The sequence below is a fragment of the Hoplias malabaricus genome, chromosome 12, assembly GCF_029633855.1.
Source record: "Hoplias malabaricus isolate fHopMal1 chromosome 12, fHopMal1.hap1, whole genome shotgun sequence".
Classification (NCBI taxonomy): domain Eukaryota; kingdom Metazoa; phylum Chordata; class Actinopteri; order Characiformes; family Erythrinidae; genus Hoplias; species Hoplias malabaricus.
In genome coordinates this window covers 30,694,360-30,711,586 of record NC_089811.1, presented here as the reverse complement: position 1 = coordinate 30,711,586, position 17,227 = coordinate 30,694,360, and the positions used below count along the sequence as shown (strand labels likewise).

Sequence of the window (17,227 nt, the reverse complement as noted above, 5' to 3'; positions counted from 1 at the left end):
ATATCATTACAGAAATTTTCATCCTAATAAGGCAAATTTTGTTTTTTCAAAACAAAAAAGAGAAACCTGCATTGCTTAAATTCTCCAACGGCCATCACTTACCCCTAAAAACACAGCTCTAGTTATCAGAATTCCATATTTATCATTTATATGGCATAGTTTCTTTAAGAGGAATTAGGCAATTTAAATGGGGAACTGCAATTCTCTCTGGTTTGTTTAAGTTCAGAAGTTCAGCATCATTTTAGGTGGAATTGAATGTTTTAGGAGAAAAACAGCTGTTATTTGTACATGGCTGAAATTTATATTTTCTTGTCATTTTGACTTGACTTGACTCTTTCTGTAAGGTTTTTATTCACCATTTGAATTACCACAGAAACTCACTTGTAACTCAAGTCGTTGAGTTTTGTAGGTCTTTTAGTCTGTTTACTTTCATGCAGTTAGTGCTTTCCTGACTTTAGAGTGAGTTCCTACTTAAAAACAATCAGCAAAAGTAAGTCAATATTCCATCTGTGGAGCAGGAATAAAGCAATATCCCCTCCTCAATATCTTTTTTCATGATTTTCAATGTATGTTAGGCTTTTGTAAATATCTTAGACCGGTTTCCAGCTTCTTCTTCTGAGTTTTATACAAAGTTTTATTTTTTAATTACAATCATGAACATAACCTTTAAATTTAGCTTAGATGTAAATCTATATGTTGAGTTTAGTTAATACAGATGTATGATTATGCAAATAGGCCCCATTTCTATGTCCAACCACCCCTCCGCCGTTCACCTGCAGATTGACAGACTGGACCTGTAAGTTGACAGGACTGGTTCCCTTGGTTTATTCTGGTTGTCTGAATTTACCCATTTGAGATTGTCTTTAAAAAATAAAAGATCATCCATGGTATTTATGTATTACTATCTTCTAGTTTATAAAAAACACCACGTGCATGACATATATGGGTTCCCAGAAATTCCCTTTTCTTACCATCTGGTTAAAAAATCTATTAAGGTAATTTCTTTATCTGTTAATTGTCATTTCTTTACAGCGTCGTTTTTTTTTTTTTAAATGTGGATGTTCAGTGGAAACCTTTTAAACTTGTCTTAGTTATAAAATACAAATGTCTTACAAATGTTTATGATCATGGAAAGCTTGTCTGTCAGTCAACAACTCATGTAACTTGTTTACACAGAACAGAAAAAGGCTTTATCATGCCAGAGCTGAGAATGTTAAATTTTAATGTTTAAATGCAAGCACCTTTACATATAATTAACCAGAAGTAATATATACTTGAGAAAGGAACAAGAAGTTTATTTTTTGGAATATTAATTAATATTAATATTAATATTAGTGGAATATTTTTTTGTTTATTAATGGAATATATGATTAAACTGAGTTTCAGTCAAATTAACAAATCAAACCACATAGTCTCTAAAGTTATGGCTTTAATAGTTTAGAGATCTTGACGGTTTTAGTGTAAAGTTAAAAAGAAAAGCTGCAATGAACTTGTCCAAAAGGCAGTAACAGTCTGTGTCCTGTGTGTTTGTATGGGTTCTGGACAGGAGCTGACTTTTAGTCAGAAACACCTCTACATATGAAGAGGTTATAGTAAATTCTCAACAACTTTAAACCCATTTCTGTCTCAGCGTCCAATAAAACACTGTAATGTTGAGCAGAGCTTGGCCAATCATGGTATGAACCTTGTTAGAACTGTAGTGATGGACAAAGGTGAAGTGGGTTATTAATTGAACATTTGCGCACCTTTTGCTCATGCTTAAAACGTCATTTCAGCGCTCACTTCAAGGAAGGCCTAAGTGCTCAGGGCAGGAATTGGGACGATGTGAAACTGTTCTGTGATTGGTGGCTGTGAGAAGAGGGTGCTGTGATTGGTTAATGCTGTGTTCGATCTCTCTGTGGAATTTAGCTTTTAATGAGAAGCCCGCTGATTGACCACTGGCTTAGATTCACATTTTTTGCAATCTGAATTTTTAAGACTTGAACTTATGGGTTTCAATCATTTAAATCTGATATTTTTAACACTGAATTTTCATATTCTGGATCTGAAAATTTCACCACCTCAAAAAATGTAATATTTTTATAAAATGCCATACAAATATATTTCAAATATAAAATATTCAGATAAATATAATACAAATACACACAATTAAGATATATTTCAAATATTCAAAATTTCAACAAACATAATTCAAATATTCAAATTCAAACTCCTAAGTTGTTGACTTAGCTCCATAAGTTTTCAGCACTGACTTCTGAATGATTTGGGGAAACAGAAAATGACTGAACTGACATTTTTGTCCAGTATTGTCCTGTGCTTTAAACTGTCATCATTTAGTCATCATTTAGACCCACAGTTAGTCATGGTTGTTATACATGGCACACAATTGTTTGTTTGCTTCTGACTGTTATAACTTATATACAGGCTACTAACAATCCCCATGTTATAGAGTTTAATTTGCCTGCAGAAAATTTAAGACAGTGCTGCTTATAAAATCTGTGTAACTGAAACTATATTGCATATTTCCAGATTGCTATTTCAACATAAACCCATTAACATTTCATCCTTATTTAGCAGTAAGAGTTGACCTGATCTGTCACTGTTTCCTTCATGCTGGATGTCATGAGCACTTTTTTTTTTGGTGATTTTTTGTTATTTAAGATGAGGACAGCCGCATACCACCCTATGCTCTCTTAATGGCTACGGCACAAAGGAGTTGGACCAGTTATTTTGGAACCTTTAAGACTGAACATCCTGCCGTGTGCATCATGTACTCAGCAAAAGCAGACCTAGCTACCAAGGAATATGCACGTACACGTTCCCTCACTCAGGACCATAATTGCGAACTGCATCCACAAATGCATTTCCCACTGTCTCTGCATCTCACATCTTATCAAGACCCAAAGAACCAGCGCCGCTGGTGTTTGCATGATGAGCAGTAATTAAGTGTGGCGATTTGAGATTTATCAAAGTCAGCCTGTGAGCACACACAGCGGCATGGGTCTCTGTGGAGCGCCATCACAGCCTTACAGCCGATTACAACCTCCACACGTTGCAAATAAACATAGAAGTGTTTGATTATAAACAAGATGGACTGGTAGCCGAAACTGGAGAGGGGGGGGGGGGGTGCGGCGTGCAGGAAGTGCAAAACAAACAGCAAAATGGTTGAGTGGATCCTCCTCCATGGAACCAGGACCCATCACCTTTGGACTCTCTGACCTGATCTCTATTGATCTCTTTGGGGAGAGGATGTGTAGCATGCTAAACATGAAGCACTGACATTTACCAGGCAGAAGACTACTGAAGCCTTATGAAAATAACAAGGGAGTAACCATGTCACTCAACCTATGATCCTACTATGCACATCAACCATGCTGCCAACATCAGAAACATCAAGTAGCATTTGATATCCGGTTAGTCCTATCCACAGCTAATGTTTTTGTAATGCCTAAATAGAGCTTACAGGGTACGTTAAAGAAAACTACAGGCAATATGCATGATACATAATTGCAATGAAGAGGCTTTTATATGGGAATCAGTATTAAGCACATGGAAATTACAGCCCCCATTTGTCTGCTTGACTGCAGCATTGCAATAGACAGTGCAGAATGACAGGTAGAAAAAAAAAAGTGAGAAAGCCATATGGTGACAGCTTTGTCTGTTAACAGTTACATGCACAGACTGAGGACAGAGAGAATGCAATCATGAGAGAGGGAGATGCCCTTAATATTGGATCTTCTAAGGTTCTGCTTACAGAAAATGTGAATGTGTATCCAATGCTCTGTTTCCAGCCTCCTGTAACACGCATGTGTCGTTTAAATGAAATAGTAAAAGGAGAAAAGAGAGAATTGTGAAAAATAAAAATATTTCACCGTACCTCCATTTATCCAGATGATGATGATGATGACCATGAAGATGATGGTACCATGAGATTCTCCAATGGCCAAAGCACTGGCAGACCCACGTCGCTGGCAGACAAACACGAGTACAAAGCTACAGGCAGCGGTGCACACACAGCACTGAAGCTTCTCACTCAGCAGAGGCAGCACAACATCACTCCCCTCCAGCATGAATTAATTACACTCCTCTTCTCTCTTCTCCTCTCGTCATTATCCTCATGTAGATTTGTGTGCGGTGCTCTCAGTCAGAGGCAGCAGCATGTACACACGTCCCTGCACTTTCTTCCCTGACAGCCTGTTTACACAGAGCTGATCTCTCGCTCTCGCTCTCTCCTCTTTCTCTCGCTCTCTCACACATGCACATGCACACACACACACACACACACACACACACACACACACACACACGCAGACAAACTCCCCCCTCCACCACCACCACCATCGACAGTGCAATATCAGAGCTCTTCTAATAGGGCCAGCCCTCCCCTCATGAACCAGCCCATGCCTCACTGCGCCCCCCCCACCACCACCATTTCTCTCTCTCTCTTTCTCTCTCTCTCACTCTCTCTCTCTCTCTCTCTCCTATTCTAACCCTTTTGTCTGAAAATCTGCAATACCACGCTCGTGAGACAAACTGAACAATTTAAAATGGAGGGCAATCCTGAGGATGCGTCATATTCCCATTTATGAGATCCTGGAAAAATGTATACATATTATTGACTCATCTTCGCAGATAGAATTTTCCCTCTTTAACACCATGCAAAGTCAGGGACCCCTATTCGCCCATGAGACAACAATGTATAAACTATTCACTGTTAAGGAGCTGGACAAAATAGTGTAGGAAAAAATCGTAAAGAAACGTAAACAATTAAATGTAATATCAATATCAGGATTTGAGTCTCTACTCTTTGTTTTTCTACAGCTTCCTATCTGTTCTGGCAAAGTGAACCACAGGTCACAAGAAATGTAAAGTCACGCAGAAGCCTGAAGTATGTGCTGAAGTGAACATGGAAACACTAGCATACACAAAATCAAGGAAACCTAGGAACCTAAAACACTAACAAACCTAAGACAATGAATGAGAAACTAAGTTACTGTAGACTAGGAACACTGAGCTTAAATAACTAGACACAATAGAATGTACCTATGAGGTCAGTGCCTACATGACTGCCTACAAACTCACAGGTGCAGGGCATGGCTACCCTTACAGATGGCAAAACAGAACACATGGAAACACAAGATCAATGTAAAAACCAAAGCAGCAATACATCCTTACACCTTGAAATCCATATAGTATTGGATACACATTTAGACTCAAATGGAGAAGTTCATAAAATAGCACTCCACTAGACTTCGGTGTTCTATTCTAAATTTTTATCTTTTTTTTTTGTCTGTTTCAATTTCCCAGTAATGATGTATAGCCAGATATATGTACATTTGCATTTTTCCAATTCATATTTTGGGTTATCTTCTCACAATGGAAAAAAAATGAATGTGCCTTTTTTTCCTTTCTGAAACTTTTTTCATACGTCATGACTCTGTTTTCAATAACAGTCCACTGCACCAAAAACTCAGCTTCAAAACAACAAGTTTCTAAATAATGCTGCACTTTGCAAAAGCTGTTAATAGAGTAAACACAAAAACTAGCACATGACACTCTGTTTTTCTCACAGCACCAGCTCAATAGCTGACGTAATAGTTATTGTATATACAGCTGGTGTCAATCAACAGGGATCATCCTTCTGTAAAGGAAAAAAAAAGCACTGTAGGTTGATGTAATAATATAGGATAGACTGAAACGGAAATGCCTTGTTTATGGTATATACAGAGGAAAGTTTATGGTGGCAGTGGAAAATTCATAACATGTAATAACAACAGATACCTCACAATGGAATAAATATTACATGAAGTTATACTGAGTTATACTGAGAACTGAGTTAAATAAAACTGCTCTGAGTTAAATAAAACTTTCAGATGACTGCTCTCCAAAAATGTTAAAAGTCATGATGTAATTTTCACGGAAAGGTCAGAGAGTGAAGGCCTGAGCTTATTCACAAAGTTTGACTCCGTTACAGACGTAAGTCTCAATGCCAGTGCTCCATTGCTTAATTCGGGAAGCAGACAAAGGGACAAAAATAGCCTAGAATTGCTCCTCCCCTACTTCTACGATCAAAAGCAGACTGTTTTTGCATAGCCTGACTTACACTTGAGCTCCCCCTCCACCTCTTTTTTTCACTTACACATACATATACATCTTTCTCTATTTTTATCCTTCCATTTTTTCAAAAAGGGAGGTTACAAATCTGCTCAATAAGTTTTCATTAAATGTGAGAGCTACAGTTCTGGAGATGAACTGAGCTGGTTAGGGAGCATTTCTACAGCGAAAATATGTCACAACACATATGGTGTCAAGAAGTGTTTCGTTTGCACCAGTTATTAGTATTCACCCAGATGTACCGCATTCAGTGTAAGCTATACAGATTAGCCCTGACAACCAACTAATTAACTAGTTTTATTCACACCAAACATTGTTTTAATGCCACAAGTTATTTTCTCTAGTTATCCTTTGACAATTTAATTTCACACATAAAAAGTAGCATGAGTAAGAGTGCATGTACACTGTGCAACCACAGTTGCTGTCAGTTTGTGCTCTTTGTTCACCTAAATCCTATTGTGTTGGCTTTTATGAGGAAGGTGTGGGTGTATGATATCTAGTGTATCAGATGCAGGAAATCAAGAAACAAGATTATTAAAATAGGCAACATCATAAACTAAAAGCCAGCCTACAACACAATCTGAAGTGAACGACAGCTACCAATGAGGTGAAGATGAAAGAATGATGTATTGGAATGTCATTATGAAGTACAAAGGTGAAGTCATGTTGATTGTTAAGATAGGTAAACACCGTGTGGTAAAAATGGTCCACTATTTTAGAACTCTCATCAGTGCTGATTAAGATACAAACTCGAGTACACGAGCCCACATTGTGTTTTGCCTCCCCTTCTTTTGCTGTCTGCATCTGTCAGGGACTTTCCCCTCTGCTGCGAGAGTCGAGGCAATGCCTCTTGCCAAAAAAGCACATGCTTTCACATCCTGTCCTTGCCTAATTTTCATTTCTCTCCTCTCTGACTAAAGCGTCAGTACTCATGAGACAACATCATGAATTATGAATGAAAGACCAAACAGCAACTCCACCTCTTTTACTATTTACTACTGTTTATTACTGTGTTTAACACAGAACTTTTCAGAACTGAGACGTCCTCATTCCCACCCTGTATATCAATTTGATGCAATAACAGGGATAATAACAAAAATAATCACCTTATATCAGAATAAATCTTGTTCTACTAACACTAGTGTTACTAATAGAGTAACACTATTATGCAACTCCTCTACTGACTAATTGGCCTGTATAGCACTCACAGTGTGCATGGACAGGCCTGTATACACTCAAGAAAAAGGACATCAAAACTTTTTCTATGATTTATACCAGTAGCAGTCTGGCTGTAAGCAGTCCTTAAAAAACTACATACAGAATGTTCTAGGCTCAAAAAGCCTTTTGACTCTTCATTATAGCCACTATTAAAATATATGCTAATTTTAAAGATATGCCATGGAACCAACCATGTTGTATTCAACATATCATCGCAGTCAATTAGAAAGATGTTTCCATTTTTGTGGATGTTTAGTTTATTACATCACTGGAAAGCAGCAACTGTTCACATTGTGTGAACATTTCATGATAAATGGACCAATAGAAATGCTGCAAAATTACTTTGAATAAAATCTATTTACACTGACCTCCACTAAAAGCTAAAAATCATCACTTGTAAAATTAAAATTTTGGGAGATACATGTTTTTAAATGGACAGCAATGATATATCTATAGAGTAAAACAGTTTAACAATAGATTAAAGCGCAAAAACGCCCTAACTTCTGCACTGAAACAGGAACTCCTAACGTAACACTCATCGTCCATTTTATCAGCTCCACTGACCATAGAAGGGGAAGTTACTTCTCTGCATTTGACCCATCCGTGGTAGTGAACACATCAACACACACTAGTGAGCAATTCTTCACAAACACTAGGGGCAGTGAACACACACAACCGGAGCAGGGGGCTGTCAACCACCTTGGCGCCCAGGGAGCAGTTTGGGGGTTAGGTGCCTTGCTCAAGGGCACTTCAGCTGTGAATGATTTTTTCTTTGACTGTCCCTGGAATTGAACCAGAGACCCTCTGCCCTCAAGCTTGCCTCTCTAAATTCAAGGCCACAGCTGCATCTTGCAGTTCTACAGTTACAGAGTTTAGTCCACCTGTTTCTCTTCATACTTTCTTATCCCCATTTCACCCTGCTCTTCAATGGTCCACACACACACAGAACCAACATAGAGCAGGTATGATCTAGGTGGTGGATCGTTCTCAGGGCTGCAGTGACACTGATGTGGTGGTGCTACTGGTAGGAGTAGCACTGCAGTGTCTGATCCACTCATACCAGCACAACACACACTAACACACCACCACAACAATCAGTGTCACTGCAGCGATGAGGAAGATCCACAACCCAAATCATACCTGCCTATGTGGGTGTCCTGACCATTGAAGAACAGGGAGATAGGGGGCTAACAATGTATGCAGAGAAACAGGTGGAATACACTCTGTAATTTTAGAACTACAAACTGCTCCTGCATAGTCAGTGGAGCTGATAAAATGAAGAATACGTATAGATACAAGGAAGATGGTTCTAAACCATTGAGTGATCAGTGTAGTGGAGCAGTAGCACCAATGAGAAACTCAGGGAAAAACCCTGGGGCTACCCTGGGTGGGGATGTCCCTGCAGTGGGTGAGAGCTGAAAGGCAGTCTACATCAAAACTGTAACCCATAATATGTAAAACACACTATGGCCCTGTGACATTATAATGAGGGCCCATCTTCTGCACTGCTCCAGCACACCAAATGTTGGCCAGCCAAAAGTAACCCATCAGCAGTAGGCAGAAGCTCGCCTCAGAGGCACCCTAGGGCTACTTCTACAAGCTTGAATCCCAGCCAGGAGCTGTTATTAAGGTCAAGGATGGGTTGCAGTGGACATTGGCTTTAAAAAAAAACATACACAGGCTATCCAACCTAAAGATAAACCTATTAACCACGTTAACCATACCTTGAAAGCCAATAAATGTATGTAACGAATATATTTTATATTTGTAAAATGTTTTTTAAGGGACTATGTAGAAACCAAAGAACCATGATAACCACAACATTTACAGTTTTTTCTCAATTGCCTGAAACCATGAATCCATTTCTCCAAACTATAAACACAACACCCAATTCACACACTAAATTGACAAAACCTCTGACTCTTCCTGCAAAACCAAACTATTGCCTCAAAACAGTCCAAGCTGTGCTCAAAACCAAACAATGTTGTCAAATCAGGCCTTGAGTCAATCAAAGTGAAAAACAGCACTGAACAGTCATTACACACAACACCGAAAAAAGGAAAACACAGTGATCAGATCATGAAGCTTTAGAAATAGTCTTTATTGTCCACAAAGGAAAATGCAGTTTCAAAACATAACTTTTGTTTTACAAAAATGAGTAATTATGTACTGTTTAAAAAAAAAAAAAAAAAAAAAATATATATATATATATATATATATATATATATATATATATATTTATATATATATATATATTTATATACAAAGAAATACAAAGTGCATACAGTATCTACTCTAATGCAGCATTATGTCGACATGCTGGGTCAGGCCACAGGACTTCATCTACATCACAGGCCACATTCTCCCTGGCCAGACAGCTTGGGAAATAACTACTAGTATGCCGGATCCAGGCTTGGCATGCATCCACCCCTATGTCATTACAGGCCAGTTCCAAGCCCTGCAAGAGATTTTCCCTGGTTTAGGGTTGCTGGTCACAATCTTTCCACCACCATGAAGAGAAGAACTCCTCTGTTGGGTTGAGGAAAGGGGAGTATGGTGGAAGAAAAACATTTAGGAAATCTTGGTTGATATTGAACCACTGTCTGACCTGGACGAGACAGTGAAAACTCAGTGTCCCACACAATGAAATAGGCAGGATGTCCAGACTGTTCATGATCCTGCTGCTCACGCCCTAACACAATAACTCAAAGATCACTCATAAAAGCCAAGAGATGTTGAGTGTTGTATGGCCCCAAAGTGGCATGATGGTAGAGAACCCCATGATTGCTGAAGGAAGCACATAACATGACATTTCCACCACGCTGGCCAGGGACTGCAACAATGGCACATTGGCCAATCACGTTCCTGTCCCTCCTCCTCCTTTTGGTGAGACTGAACCCAGCTCAATTATGGTTGCCCGTATTTCATCTGAAATTATCATTCTTCGTCTCGTCCCTCATCTTCTTCCACCTCTACCACTTCTTACCCTTACTCTGCCTCTCTGTTTCTATCCATAGTAAAACTTCTATGACCGGGACTCTTGTACTGGCTTATATTGGTTTCTTCACATCATTTGTCACGTGTGATCAATTTAGAGTTGCTGTGTTTAAGTTGTGACACCGGTGCTTTATTTGAGTTTCACTTTTGCTAGCTGTGCTTACCATTATGCAACCCATGTGCATCACAGTGCAAAATGTGTTTCAGTGGGTGAAAATACGTTTGCAAATTGTGTCTTAATAAGTGAAAAGTGCTTAAGGTTCTGCCAAAAGGGTGAACCTGTTGTGACTAACTCGTTGAAATGTGCTGATGGTTCTGCCAAATGGGTGACAATTTCAATACAATTTCTCAGGACACTGAGAATTTGATTCAGAAGTCTGCTTTTGTGTTTTAGCAATTGAGAAAAACTGTAAAATGATCTACTTATTGAGCCTATAGCTGTTCAGCTCCTGCTTAAGTTAAAGTGTTTCAGCCCCAACTTACAGTTATTTGCTTCATGTTACCACATAGTTTGTGACAGGTAAGAACAGCAAAAAAACATTTTCTACAGGTTTTCCATCTAAGAAAATGTCAATTTAATCATGCAAGGGATCATTATAAAATGACTGAAGAACGGTAGATGTTGTCTGTTGTCGGATAAGCACCTGAATATGTCTACGTGCGTGTGGGCACGGGCATGGGGGCCGCATGATTGAGAGGTAGAAAGACAGGCTTTGACAAAGACGAAGGAGACTGTGGGAGGTATGTACTTTCTATTTTTATACCTCTGGTGGTTCCCTTTCCCCAGAGTGCAAAGGCACCACTACATCCTTCCACCCTAATATTTCCAACCACTGGGAAATGTGTGAGTCCACTTGGATCTCCTCATACTCCCCATGATGGCTCACACACAGATGGAAAAAATCATACAGTCTGCTCCACCTCACTTTGTACTTATTAGTCCCAGTAATCTACAAAATGAATCAGACCATATCTTCATCGTCCTTCGCAGTCTGAATGACACACTCACCCCACAAAGAACAGCACACCAACAAAGCATTTTCTTACTGCACATTCTTTATAGCAGCATATGCATTTGTAATATGTGTGTGTGAGAAAGCGTGGGAAGGGTGTTAATAATAACACATCACATGCATCTTCCAATCCCTCAGCCGCATGGTGGGTCGGCACAGTTCCCCAAATACTAAGTCTTGAGGAGCGAGAAAGATAAAAGGTACAGAGAGAGAGAGAATGAGAGAGAGAGAGAGAGAGAGAGAGAGAGAGAGAGAGAGAGAGAGAACATTTTAAAAATTATGGCAAGATATTCTGCACTATGTATATAGCTGTGTACAAAATGGCCCCCACCTTAATATTCCCTACATTACACACTCTATAATACACTATTGAACTATTTGAGACATTCATCACATGCAGGTATGCTCATTACAGTGCAACAGCAGATTCTATCACATAAACACTATAAACCTCATGTCACAAGTAATCACTGAGTCTAACCACACACATAAGAAGAGTTTCCATCTCTTGTTTCACAAAGTGCCTAATAATTTTATTGCATTAATATATCCTTCTGGGGATAGCTGTGCGTTATTCTGTGTTTGCAAAGCTATTTGCCTGCACAAGCTCTTATTTTACTCCCAATGTTGCCATCAAGTAAAACAAATTTACTTCAGAACATGATATTTTAATTAACTCATTGCATAATGCTTAGAGTAAGGGTTTAAAAACCTTAAAGTATTTATTCAAATGTACCATTACTAACATTTGTAAGAGGTCATTGGAGAGGTAGCCATTTCCAGCCATGTCTTCAGACTAAACAACACAGTGTATTATGAGTATCTGCTATCAGCTAGGGTGTATCGGTCATACACTACTTATTAGGGAACATTGTGGGATTGTTTAAGTGCACTGAAAATTCTGTCCTATATTTTCTGAAGCCGCTACAAAATGGTACAACCCCACACACCCCATGTCATTATTCTAATCTGAATTAAAATAAATAAGACATGCTCAAACTGTCAATTCCTTGATTTTACTTTTCAATAGAAGCTAATGTTCAGTGACTCTCGACAGATCTCAGGTGGATCTGATGGGCTTATTAGAGGACTTTCTGCAAACTTTGCAATTTCATGCATATTGTAATTAAAGCAAGAGGGACATGTCAATAAAAACTCTACAATTCATGTAAATAATTTTTTAAGTGTGAGGATTTGACTGCAGTGAAAAAAGGAACCAAAAAGCATTCCTAAAGGCAGGTGCTGGGACTATGCAGAAAAAGGTAGGTCATTTTAGAACGTTTGTGATTTACTTCTTTCACCAACCAACAATTTGTCTGAAGGGAGGTGTTTTGTTAATGCACTGTGTAGGCCACTAAATGCATGGCAAAAGTGCTGCAAATTCTATATAATTTTTTAAAAACACACACATTAATGTTGCTCTCTGACATTTGAATGACTGTATATTTTTAAATGTAGAAAAAAACGCATGAACACATCAGCTTCTGTCTTTTAAAATAAAATAACCACCCTCAAGACTTTTTCAGGTTCTGTGAGATGACAATAATATGTACATTTTAGTGATAACACTGCAGTCTATGATGTTGATGCTCTATCACATCCTACACTGTACGACCTTAAATGTTATCGCATTCAGCTCTAACAGACTGTTCAGCTCTTTCCATTTCAATTCTAAACTCAAGAATATACACCCATCCTGTAAATGAACATACACCCACACACACATACATACATGCGCACACACACACACACACATACACAGAGGTTATAATCTTGCTGTAGAACCTGCTGAATCTCCCTCATTGCCTTTCCTCTTTAAATAACAAACAACGAACAATGTGTGAGGAAATACACCAATGTACAAAAGTTCTAATTCAATGCAGTGTCACTCTAGCTAGCAGGCTATCACATTTATAAACATTAGTTGAACCATTTAGAGTCAGTCATATAAGGAAGATCATAATGTTTGCAATCGGCAGTTAGTGAATGTCTCGTGTAAGCAAAATCCATTGTTCTAAGCTACAAAGGCAAGATAAAAAAAACTGTTATTTCTACGAAGAAGAAAAAAAAGTCTAATCTCTGGTTCCTTCTTTTCACCACCGCACTTGCACACACGTTTACGGAGAAACAGTGCTTTTGTTTCCTCTGCAGACCTCCTCTCACTCCAGCATTTCCTCTGATGTCAGCTTTCACACTTGATTTGCCTGTGTAAAACACACTCTCATTTAAACTCACCATTGACTGCGAACAACCCCTTGCATCAGACTTGCTCTTGCACTTACCTCATCACCATATTTTTTGCATGTCAAAAACAATAAAACCACATGCTCAAAAAAACAGCACAATAATCTGTCTGCCTGTCTACGCATGAACTAGCCAATGTATTCTTCGCTTCACTAAACACTACAGTATTTGCTGAAAAACTAAATTAATATGTACAACTTTTAGAAGATTCTCTCATAATGGTGACCATCACTCCACACACCAGGAACACTAGGAAATTCTATTTTAAAACAACATGTAACACTACTGACATTGACTCTGATTATCAGTAAAATGTGAGAAAATCATATGGTAGGGCCTATATGCAAATGTGGAATTCCTTGCAAATTAGTTAAATTAATCAGGAAGCAAAAAAAGTACAGGACTTGTGATAAAAAGGGTGGATTTTAATATTAATTCATACTGTTTCCTTATTAAAATGTGGTGAATATATTCCTTGCTTTGTATGCATGGGATTTTTAAATAATTCAGCTTCTAAAGTTTTAATAATTAAGTTTCAGATTTAAAATGTAGATATTGAGTTTGAAAATTTAAAGCCATGAGATATTAGGTCAGCAGTGACTGTGCGTGGCTGAATTGATGGGGCCTGAATGGGTGCCTCTCAGAGAAACTATGTTCTAATTACTATATAATAATGATATATTTGTATTTGTTTATTATTATCATTTTCAATTTTGTCTTAAACATAAAATGCATAGCTACTGTAACACACACATGCAGGAATGTATCATTGCCATCCCACTCTTGAATAATGTCAACTGATGAGCAATTTCTGCAATAAAACAGCTGACATCTTAGCATTGCTCATCTATTAGTTATATCGGTATCAGTATTCTGAATCTGATATACCAGGTGATGTTTTTTATGTTTTGGAAAACAGAAGGCAGACTGGCATTACTGCTCAGCAGGAACAAGTATCAACCTTGAAGGGGTAGCCAGAGAGTAAAAGGTCCTGTGACACGCCTTGAGCTGAAACCTGTGGGCAATAATAACAGATCAGTGGTGGCAGGGGGGAGCAATGCAGTGACTCAGTCTCTGGGGGAGACTTTAAGGAACAGGGGATTTTTAGTGGGCATAGTGTCTGAGGAGTGTATAGGGCCATAATCACTGACAACTAGTCATTACACCCACCGCGGACAGATATGTTATCAGCGAGGGAGGAAATAATTAGCTGGCAAAAAAGAGAATTCAATTCAGGAATAGCTTTAAAATTACAGCTTCCCGTGTGAAGTGTGGTGAAGCTTACTTTCATTTTTTTATTTGCTTCCATTAAAACATGAACTGTAAATGACTAAATTAGGGCAAGAGTTGCAGTTCCACCCAATAGCTAGGCATCCCTCAATCACATGATGCTACCAACCTGAGTGGGTGGAGACTAGCACACGTGATGTCAGCTGCAGCATCTTTTCAAGTGCTGCTAACAAATTGTCACTCTCAAATGTCACATTCAAGCTCAACACGCCTCAAGGAGAACGCTAATGTCCAACTCTGTTTTGTTAGCTAAAAACATGCTCAGGTTGGCTAGAATCATTCTAAATGGAACATGCACAAAACGCAGTGGAGCATTCTATCCACCTAGAGAGTGAGACCAGCTCAGTCGCAGAGGCATCACCAGGGACTGAACTTAAACTCTCCCAGTGATAGGGCCAACAAGGATTTGATGGCCTTTGGAATGAGCTGAATTATTCAATCAGCACTTGGCAATTCAGTTTTCACTTCTCAGGACTGCTTCCTGTGAGGGAGAATATTTTTGCCATTTCAGGATGCTACACAGATCAGTTCTGGATGGGTAATTATTCTTATTTATTTATTATACTGATCTATGTTAATACATTTACATCTATGAAAGGTAATTCTAGGCTATATTAACCTTACAGGTTTTTTTTTACATTTGCTTACATCACTTTGTCCAGTCTGTAGCCACATTTTCAAACCTCAATAAATTTTTCACAAAATATGCAGTCAATTAACATGCTTCTAAAAGGCTTACATTTTCTGTACATACAAGCTTTTCCAAAACCATAATTATGGATCTTTCTTGTCTTATTTACAAATGCTTGCACACAGCATGCCAGAAATAAAACCTTACAAAACCAAACGAAACTTTAAATACAGTATAAAACATCTATTTCTGGTACATCAGCTGCTGAAAAGCTGTATTGAAACAACTGATAAACATTTCTAATGGACAGATCACTGGCATATTGATGTAAGTAGATCCACAACTGATTCCAATCTCAATCATAAGTGCTGTCATTTACATGGACTCATCAAAGTGGCTACTATTCATTAAATATTACTCATTCACTTGTAGATAGTATTCTCCAAAAATGCACACATTTTACACTGTAGCAAAAAAAAAAAAAAAAAAAAAGTGGTGGCTTCCAAAAAACAAGACTGTGAATGTCATAATGCCTATTACTTGCCGGTAGAACTGACACATGGAAAGTAATGGTGCTTCTGTAATGCCATCAACGATTCTCTATATATAACTCTTGGATAGAAAACATGTGCTAGTGTTTTGAACAAATTACTTTGCTGGGTTTGCATTTGCATTTTGAAACACATAGTGAGTATTTAATGAACTAAACTGGGTTTTGAGCTGGGTTGTCGTTGTGTTGCTGTGTTAAGAGTACCTTATGTACTGGTAAGCACTTGTTTGCAACTGTAAAAAGTAGTGAAAATGAGAGCTGTTCTTGCTAAGAACATTAAATTTTAATTTCCTCTTTTGTTATTGATATTTTCCAGTCACAGTCATGTAAATATACATCCTGGACCTCTCTTCCATTCCTGCAGCAATGCTTCTAATGTGATTAGAATGCTTCCAGGGCTCATTATGGATGACCTAATTAGCAACTGGAGGAATAAGGGAAAATCAGTCAGAATAATTCACTTATTTTTCAAACCCACACATTTATTTAAAATAAATGTAACAGATCAGAGGCAAAATTCCACAGCAAGCTTCCTTAAATTGTGTTGCAACTGTCTGAGTCTCCATTCTTTCTCATTTCTGCTCTAGAAGATGAGGGGAAAAGGGGAAATGTTCAGCCCACCTTTGTTCAACCCCAGCAACCTGGTCTGGATGACATCAGCAGCTTGCTGTCACCATGGCAATAGAAATCTCCCAGGAAATTGTCAGCAGGGAGATGGAGAAGACTGGAATGCTGGCAAACATCTTTATAGACACAGATACCTTCTGCTTATTATGTGTAATATACTTACTAGAATAGAAATTTGCATGAAAATTCATTTCATGGTTTGACGGGAAACAGTCATTACACAGCACTGTTTAAGATAAAGCCCACATAAAAGTGACATTCACAACTGTAATAAAAAAAATAAGTGCAATAAAAAACACTTTTTATAAATTTCTGAAGATATTTCTTCAGCATTCGCCAGTCTGTTTGCTGTCCGGAAACCGGTCTAATGTTCACAAACTCAAGTGTCAAATGGGTTTCAGTGGTAGTTCGAATGGTGAATTAAAAACTAAAATATCAGCCACGTACAAACAACAGTAATTTTTTTCTTCAAACATACCATTCCACCTTAAAAGACACAGAGCTTCTGAATGTAAACAAACCAGAGAGAAATGCAGTTCCCCA

At 38.2% G+C, this 17,227-nt stretch overlaps 1 protein-coding gene across 3 annotated transcripts in view; it reads right to left on the bottom strand.

Moving 5' to 3' along the window:
- LOC136710617 (diacylglycerol kinase beta) overlaps nt 1-4,226 on the bottom strand; it is a 107,228-nt gene extending 103,002 nt beyond the window's left edge. For all 3 annotated transcript variants that reach the window (XM_066686316.1, XM_066686314.1, XM_066686315.1), the window contains exon 1: nt 3,878-4,226. The gene's annotated coding sequence lies outside the window, so the exon portion shown is untranslated. The remainder of the gene's footprint in view (nt 1-3,877) is intronic.
- Nucleotides 4,227-17,227: the final 13,001 nt, after the last annotated feature.